The following is a 9452-nucleotide window of genomic DNA, read 5'->3' on the forward strand; positions in this document are numbered from 1 at the left end:
GGGGTGACAAACTCAGGGTCTCCTACATCCTGCATGGGTACCAGGAACCTGCAGGTGCAGTGTTAATTCTAAGATCTGGGTCTAAATCAGGCAGACAAGGGGCTCCTTGCAGGTGCATTGGGATTCTCAAGCCTGCTGGGGTGGATTTACCCCTGTGCTGCAGTCACCTCACACTGGTGTTACTGGTGCAAAGTGACTGCCTGGGGCCCCCATTAGCAACCACCCTGCCTGGCACAGAGTCGGCACTGCATCTACCTGTCAGACGCTCCGGCTCATGCAACCGTCCAGGGCAGGCAGAAAGAGGGTGAGGGAGGATGGAGGTAGCAACAGCCATGGCTTGGCTGGTCTAGCGCCCCAGTACCTTGCCGCTGCCACAAGCCCCTGAGAAGCTATGGCAGCAGGTCAGGCAAACTAATGCAGCCCAGGAGCTAAGCCAAGTCCCAGCAATGCCTTAGTAGGAGAGGTGCAAGGTACCTCCCCTGTCTCTGCAGAAGAATGCTGCTGCTGCAGGGAAGAATTCCCCATGTGTGTACACTTGATGATTCTGAAGCCCTCCATGCAGAACAACCTACCCATCATCAACTGCATGATTTGAAAATCTAATCCAAAGGCTTTTTAAAAACAGATTGAATCCTACATCTGTGTCTTCAGGGGAGTCTAGAACAGCAGTGGGTGTGTCTAGTGCAGCACTAGCAGACTCCAGTTTGCTGGAACATAGGGCATGACTAAGGCAAGCCCAGGGCCTAGCCTCTAAGTGGGGGTGGGGCATTGGGTAGCAAAGGACAGCTGTATTGGGCCCCGTCTCCTCTTCCAGGGGTGGCAGCAAGGCCCACGCCATTGGGAACAGCAGGCATGACAATGGAAATCCCTTTCTCTCCCCTGTATTTACCCATGAGCAACTGCTCTACAAAATGAATTCCCCTAATTATCTCATATGAATGTTTGTCCACCGCTTTTTGAACTCGTGTGGGAACACACTGCTGCATTGTCTCCCACTGGAAGCAGCAGGCTTGGGGGGGCTTTTTACTTTTTAATCTCAAGAAACGCTCGCTGTCACTCTGAATATGCCATTAGGTGAGAGAATCTGCAGCAGTGCATTAAACTAGTCCCTTTGGGGTATTTTAAGCCGCTACTCAAGAGTTGTACTCAGACGGGTGTAAATTTTGGCCAAGGAACTGGGAACTGTGCCTTTATATTTTACCAAATAAAGGAGCTGCTGTGGGGAGACTATAAACATGATAGAAATCCTAAAGAGAGGTGCTTATGCTGGTACAGCATGTCGATGGTCTGTACGATGAGTCTACACTTACAGTGACCACAAAGTAACTAGAACAAGTGCAGTGATGTAGGGCTACTAAGAACAATAGTCATGAGTTTAACTGACTCATTTGTTGATACCGTTTCTTAATCACATCCAAACTCTGGTAGACTGATTTCTTGAGATTTTTGACTTTTTGGTTGAGTAAAAACACATTTAAAAATAAAATATAGGCGCTGTCATATTTTGGGTGGGGTTGTGGCATGCCATTTAAATTAGGTTCCTGGAGCATAAACTTGCTCCATACATGACCGTATAATTGTGCACCTCCTCATCACTAAATCCACACCAGTCAGTAAGTTGACTATGAAAAAGAATCAGTTCAGTGCTCAAGCAATACGTCAGAGCTTTCACTGGTGTGGGGAGGAGGGAAGAAAAGCTCCCTCCCCCCTTTATTAACATGTCACTGGTTTTCATTTTTTTATTTGACAAAAATGAGACTGTTGAAAAACTCACGCTGGTTCATGATGCAGTTTGCATTCTTTGACCCATCATTTTTTGCAAACAATTTTGTTTTTTGATGTGAAATTTTTTTTCAGCTGTCTCTTTTCAGTACAGATGGGGCCTTAGGGGCTCCTTTGGCCCAAAAGGAAGCAATCACATCCAGAACCAGGCTGTTGGCCTTTAAGGCCCTACACGATCAGTTTGCTAGGCCATACAGGAAGGACTGAGCATATGAGGGTTTTTGAGCTGGGTAAGGGCTGCAGTGTTGAGCTACTTTACTGGCTGCGCTAATTGTACAGGTGCTATTATGCTACTTATCAGAGGGGTAGCCGTGTTAGTCTGTATCCACAAAAACAATGAGGAGTCTGGTGGCATGTTAAAGACTAACAGTTTTAGTTGGGCATAAGCTTTCATGGGTAAAAAAACCCACTTCTTCAGATGCATGGAGTGAAAATTACAGATGCAGGCATAAATATACTGGCACATGAAGAGAAGGGAGTTACCCTTACAAGTGAAGAACCAGTGTTGACAAGGCCAATGCAGTCAGAGTGGATGTGGTTCACTCCCAATAACTGATGATGAGGTGTCAATACCAAGAGAGGGAAAATTGCTTTTGTAGTGAGCCAGTCACTTCCAGTCCCTATTCAAGCCCAAATTAATGGTGTTAAATTTGCAAATGAATTGTAGCTCTGCAGTTTCTCTTTGAAGTCTATTTTTTAAGTTTTTTTTGTTGAAGGATGGCTACTTTTAAATCTGTTATAGAACGTCCAGGGAGATTGAAGTATTTTCCTACTGGCTTTTGTATGTTACTATTCCTGATGTCCGATTTGTGTCCATTTATTCTTTTACGTAGGGACTGTCCGGTTTGGCCAATGTACACGGCAGAGAGGCATTGCTGGCACATGATGGCATATATCACATTAGTAGATGTGCAGGTGAATGAGCTACTGATGGTGTGGCTGATGTGGTTGGGTCCTCTGATGGTGTCGCTAGCATAGATATGGGGACAGAGAGGGCAACGAGGTTTGCTACAGGGATTGGTTCCTGGGTTAGTTGGTGTGGTATGTAGTTGCTGGTGAGTATTTGCTAGACATTGTGTTGACCTTGATTGGCTGCGAAAACAGCCAGCAGCTGTGGTAGAACTTTCTATCAGCCTTTATGATCACCATCCTTATTTGTTACCCAAGTATATAAATTGGGTAGGGAGGGGGATTTTGGTTGAGCCAACAGTTGTGTTTAAATTATGAAGCAGTGGCTATACAAAGGAAGAGCACAGTCTTTTCTTTCACATGTGACCAAGGGTGGCAGGTGAACCCCTGCCTTCGGGGAGGCTAGCTCGCTGGCCCTGCCCCCTCCACCTGAGGCCCCACCTGGTGGCCCTACCCCTTCTGCCCAAGGCCGCTGGCCCAACCGCCGGGCCGGCCTGAGCCGCCACTGGCCACCCAAGCTCCAGGCTGCTGGTTGGAGCTGAACCCCTGCCAGCTTCAAGGGCGAGGGGCAGTGGGGTTGAGGGCGGAGCCTCGACACAGAACATGGGCTTGGGTTAGGAGCGGCTTAGCCTCCCTGGCCTTTGATACCCGCTGCCCGGAATGTGGAATTTGCCGCCACCAGCATCCCTGCCTTTGTCACCTCAGCTCTAACCACTGGAATGTGCCTACTTAAGACTATTCAGAAGCTGAAACAGCTGCTGCAGGCTCAGGCTCCAATTCAGCAAACCGTAGTCTTATGTGCCTTGCTGAAATCTATACAGACTGTTGACTCGGGGACTCCGTAGGTTCTGGTTGGCTTCTGCATAGATTTTATTGTACTGGCTTTGACACCAAATCCTAAATGGCCTTGAACCTGCTGCCTTGAGAGCCCTTTGCTCTCTCAGTGTAGCCTTGCCACAGATGAGGTAACTCAGAGCTGCTTCAGCTGGCTTGTCCTCTGTTAATGGAGAGAGACAGGCAAGCAGTGCATGTTCCATCAGGCCACTTGATTTTTGGAACGCACTTTCTTGCTTCCAGACTAATGTGCTCTGGGGCAGACTGGAAGGTGTATCTCTTTGTTTGAGCTTTTGGGATGGGATGGTGGGCTGGGATGCATGGGAGTAATTTATTTCTTGATGACTCCTGGTTTATTGAGGCTGGCTGGATGCTCATAGTGTGCTTTATAACAGGGGGTGGCCAAACTTACTGCCCCTTCAAGCCGCATATGACAATCTTCAGAAGTTGGTGAGCAGGCAGATGCATCCCACGGGGCTGAAGCCCCAAGGCCTCTCCTCCTCCCCACTGCCAGAGGTGGTGCGTGGGGGGAGGCATGTGGGGTCATGTGCCTCCCCATATATTTGCCAGGGTTTGCTGTCCCAACTCAGTCTCATGGTGCCACCAGGCCCTCTCTCTGCACGGCAGCTGGTGGAGCTGGCAAGCTGGGACCTGCAGCCATGGGGAGAGGCAGTGGCAAACAGTTGGGAGCTGCAGGGAGAGCTAAAGCAGCAGCCCCTCCCGGCGGCTCCCATCTGTTTGCTGTTGCCTCACCATGTGGAGCTAACACCTGGGAGCAGGGCAGGCGCAACCCATTAGGCAACCTAGGCAGTCGCCTAGGGCACTAACATTTCGGGGGCGGTGACCGCGGCGGCCGGATCTTCGGCCGCCCCGGTCATCGGTATTTCGGGGGCGGGACCTTCCGCCGCCTCTGTCAGGGGTGGCATTTCGGGGGCGGGACCTTCCCCCGCAAATCTTTAAATTGTGCCCCCCACTCTCAGCAGGCACCAATTGTCTCTGCAAAGCCCCTAGCTCCACCACAGGGCAGAAGCCCCGAGTTGTCAGCCCCCAGTCTGGTAGGCGGAGAATGGGAGGGGTTTGGGGGGCTCTGGGAGCCGCACTTTAAATGTGAAAGAGCCACATGTGACTTACGAGCTGCAGTTTGGCTACCCCTGCTTTAAGATGATAAGTTCTTAGATTTATGTTCTCTCTTTAAATATATTGTCTATTTGCATAGTATACTGGCACTTAAAGTTATTAAAAATCTTATCTCCATGCTACAGTGGGAAACAGAGCTTGCAACACCGAGGCTGAAAATCATAGCACCTGCTCTCCAACTGCAATAAACATTCTGTGTCTGTTTGAAAAAACAAAACTTGGGGAAAACTTCCCCCAGTTTGATCTGTGAGTGGTTCAAGCAGCAGCCCCAACTTTCACTGTCAGAGCCAAAGGCAAGAAGTTTCTCTCCCATCTGGATCTCCCTTGTTTTAGTGGACTGGAAAAAGCACTCATGGAATATATTTTCCAGCCACAAGTGGAATATGGCTTAAGGAGGAGTAAAGGCTGCTATAGGGGTAAAATCTTAAACGATATCTGTGAATGAGTCTCTGTAATACACATACAAAACTCTCATTCATCAGATCTACACTGGCAGCTTTCACTCCTCCTTGTGCATTGTGCCATTCGTGGCTGGAAAATACAACCCCAAAATTAACACAATGTGATTCTTGTTGCAGACTGTCATCTCTGGATAGAATAAAAAACCTAAACACTGGAAGTGTCTGAAATGTACACATTAAAGTCCAGCCACTATTGCACCGGTCCTGTTGCTGTTGCACTGATGTAGAGAGGTCAGACTTTAAAAAGCTCACAAAAAATCCACACAGCATTAGTTGTTTTTAATAAATGCAATTGCAAGAAAATGTAGCTGTACTTTTCTTCCTTTCCAAAGAGCAAAATGTGAAGCCCTGATTCTGATCTCCCCAACGTTACACCAGTGCAGCTCTAGTAACTTTGGAGTTACTCCTTATTCACACCAAAGAAAGAACAGAATCAGACCATTGCTGTGATCACAAATAAAAATATTTAAATTTTAATAATTGTGGTACAATAGCTCTGCTTGGGATTTAATATCGTCACAATAATGCATAAAGCAAACACATGAAAGCGTGCAGCTATGGTGGTATAGCATTTGCTCACACAAGATGCTAAATGTCCCCAAATCACTTAAAAATACAAAGGAACCACTGTCCAGTTTTACAGATAGGTGGAAACAATGTGACACTCAGCACTTCTATACTTTAGCTTTGACAATGTGATTCCTATCTAAATACATTAGTTTTTTCAAATCTATATAGACTTTTTTTAACCAATATTCAAATAAAATGTCATGCTAACACTATGTATCATTGTAATTTGTACATACTGTGAATGAAAACCCAATCAAAAAATCAGGCCACAGACAGCTGGCTTTATTCACCCCTCTCCCCACTCACCCCCACCAATACCCAACACATCAATGTCAATGGAATGTCCTTTCTTTTTCGTTCTTAGAAAACAAAAAAGGCAGGTTGGGGTCATGTACAATATAGTCACATACAGTACTGTTTGAACTAGTTGCCTGTGGCATTCCAAATACTGATCAATGGTGCCCTCCTGTGGTGCCTGAGAAAATAACATCAATGTTTAAGGAGTTTTTCACCTGGAGTGGCACTAGTTTAATCAGAGGGTACGTCTTCACTACCCGCCGTATTGGTGGGTAGCAATTGATTTATCCGGGATCGATATATCACGTCTCGTTAAGACGCGATATATCGATCCCCGAACGCGCTCACCGTCGACGCCGGAACTCCACCAGAGCGAGCGGCGGTAGCGCAGTCGACGGGGGGAGCCGCGGCCAGGGCCGGCTCCAGGCACCAGCTTGTCAAGCAGGTGCTTGGGGCAGCCGCTCTGGAGAGGGGCGGCACGTCCAGGTATTCGGCGGCAATTTGGCAGACGGTCCCTCACTCCGCCTGGGAGCGAAGGACCTCCCGCCGAATTGCCGCCGCAGATTGCGATCGCGGCTTTTTTGTTTGTTTGTTTGTTTTGGTTGCTTGGGGTGGCCAAAACCGTGGAGTCGGCCCTGGCCACGGCCATCAATCCTGCACCGTCTGGACCCCAGGTAATTCAATCCAAGATACTTCGACTTCAGCTACGCTATTCGCGTAGCTGAAGTTGCGTATCTTGGATTGATCCCCTCTCCCTAGTGTAGACCAGCCCAGAGAAAGGAGACGGGCAGTAGTGATTGACAGGCAGGGGGTGGGGTCCAGAGGCATGGCTGGAGAAGTCAGAGCAAGCCAGAAACCTGTTTGCTGGTGACAAGGGCAAAGAAGAAAGAAAAATGAGTGGTTGGAAGTCACAGCAGCTCTGAAGGGCTTGAAAAAAGACTGAGCTGTTTCCTGAGGAATGTCGTACCAAAATGGGGCAGTCACTCTTAGATGACAAAGGTGGGACTCCGGAGCTAAACCATAATAAGCCTCTGCTGCTTAAATAAAAAGACAAAGAGCCAAATTTGTAAAGGCATTTAGGTACCTAAAGATGCCGCTAGTGGGATTTTTCAATCTGTAGGCACCTGATTATCATTAAAAATCTGTCCCTAAATCCATTAGTGGGAAATAGTAAGAAACTCAAACCTGTGGGGAACCAACCAGTAGAGAGCACTCATAAGCCACACTCTTCTATAGTGGGTTACAGTAATACCCAAGAAACATTGTGTAAGACAGTGGTCCCCAAACTGCGGGGTGCACCCCCCAGGGGTTGCGGAGGAACATTCGGGGAGGGGAGGGGCAGCGGGGCCCAGGCCAGCCCCCACAGAGGGTGGGGAGGGAACACCATCCAACCCCAGCTCTGCTCTGAACCCATCCCCTGCCACGGCCCTGGCTCCCAGTCCTGCATCCAGCCCCACCCCCAGCCTTCGCCCCCGCCCACTGCCCCAGATCCAACCCCAGCTGCAGCCCCCTTACCCCTGTTTGCCTCCCACCCCCAGGAGAAGCCGTGCCCCCGCTCTTAATCCTGGCTCCTGGGGCAGGGGGGGGAGGTGCAGACAGGGGTAAGGGAATTGCAACCCTGAAAATTTGGGGCCCACTGGTGTGGGAAGTGAGATCCACAAAGAGATTTAGGCCTCGGAAGGCTGAGTACACACTGCCCGACTTTTAGCTATCTAGAAAAATCACAGCAACACACTGTGCTCCACACAGCCTTGGTAGGTGCCTTGGCTCTTGACACAGTTCGTGGGCAGAGACTGGAGTCCAAGAATGAGCATCACCCAAGCCAGCATGCTAGGTGTGGAGTCCAATTGCTACATTGTACTCAATAAATACAGATACAACGAAAGACACAGGATGACAAGGAATACCCAGCATGGCTAAACCAACCTCATTTCGTTCTTTGACAGGGTGGGTGGGGGATCGGGGAGTAGTAGACTTGATATATCTTAATTTTTAATAAGGCAAATTAAGGAAAGGTGATTTAGATGAAATTACAGTCAGGTGGGTGCAAAACTGGTTGAAAGACCCACTCAGAAAGTAGTTTCGGTCAGCCACTGCCTCCCAAGAGTCAGGCATAGTAGATGAGGCTGAGGTTGAAGCTGGATATCGGGTAGGGACTGGGCCCAAGGGAGGGCTGTGAAACCAAGATATTTGGATATGCGGGGATCAGAACAAGGATCACAGTCCGTAGACATGCCAAAACCATACTGCAGCTGGAGTGCAGGTGCAGGCCAGAAGTGGGGAGCTGCTTAGGCTAGCTAATGGGCAATGCTGACAAGAAAAAAGAAGAACAGGAGTACTTGTGGCACCTTAGAGACTAACAAATTTAGTTGATGGATTTCCACTCCATACAGCTAAATGCAGTGCCTTGCATAATGACAGGTTTCAGAGTAGCAGCCGTGTTAGTCTGTATCCGCAAAAGGTGCCACAAGTACTCCTGTTCTTCTTTTTGCGGATACAGACTAACACGGCTGCTACTCTGAAAGCTGACAAGAAAGCGTGTCCTACGCCTTGCCCCGCTCTTGAAGGTAGGCCCTCCCTGCAACCCAAATTTAGGGACTTAGCTCTGCTTCGTGAAGCATGAATAGGAACCAGCCATCTGCAGTCACACAGCTCAGGCATCCTCTCCTGAGGAAGGGGTAGAGCTGTCTACCTGTACAAATATTAGCCAGTAGTTAGAGCACTCAGCTGCAATGTGGGAGACCTGGGTTCACTTCCCTCTGCTGGGGGTACACTGATTTGAACAGGGGTGTCAAACCTCTCAGGAGAGTGCTCTAACCACTGAGTTACAGGCTATGCAGATGTGGGGGCTCCCTCTACCTTTCCTGTTGAAGTTGTTGCAGGTTGGAGAAATAATGCAAGTGATTGGAGCAGGAGGACTGGACCTTGGGACTCCTACGTTCCCCAGGGGTGCCCAAACTCCTGGGCTACAGCATCATTTTCGCTTGCTAGCTCTATTTAAGTATTTATCCACCATGGCGCAGTGTCCCACATCCTAGCTGAGTGTTGTAACTTCTGGGCTATAAGTTAAGTTATAAGGTAGGCGGCACCACCACCTTGCTGCCAGATTCTAAATGGGCCTTGATCGAGTAGGCATGCTCAGAGGCTACCTACTGGATCAGGCCCCCCACCTTTCTCCCCACAGTTCATGAATCACTCTGGAGCTTACATGGGAGACAGGTCCAACCTCCCCTGTTGCATACAGGGAGGCAGCCCAGTGACAAAAACATGCACTGAGGGAACTTTTACCCTGAGAACTTGGGTGCTCAGTGAATTAAGACACCTACAGGGTTTGGTGGGAGTTTTATGGAGCCAAAACTGGCATTTAGATGCCTAAATCTGGGGTTTAGGCAGCTAAGTACTTTTGTGGTTTGCACCCAAATCATCTACCTTTTGTCTCTGACTTTGGTCAATCAACTTTTC

Source organism: Chrysemys picta, chromosome 9, assembly GCF_011386835.1.
Source record: "Chrysemys picta bellii isolate R12L10 chromosome 9, ASM1138683v2, whole genome shotgun sequence".
Taxonomy (NCBI): Eukaryota; Metazoa; Chordata; order Testudines; family Emydidae; genus Chrysemys; species Chrysemys picta.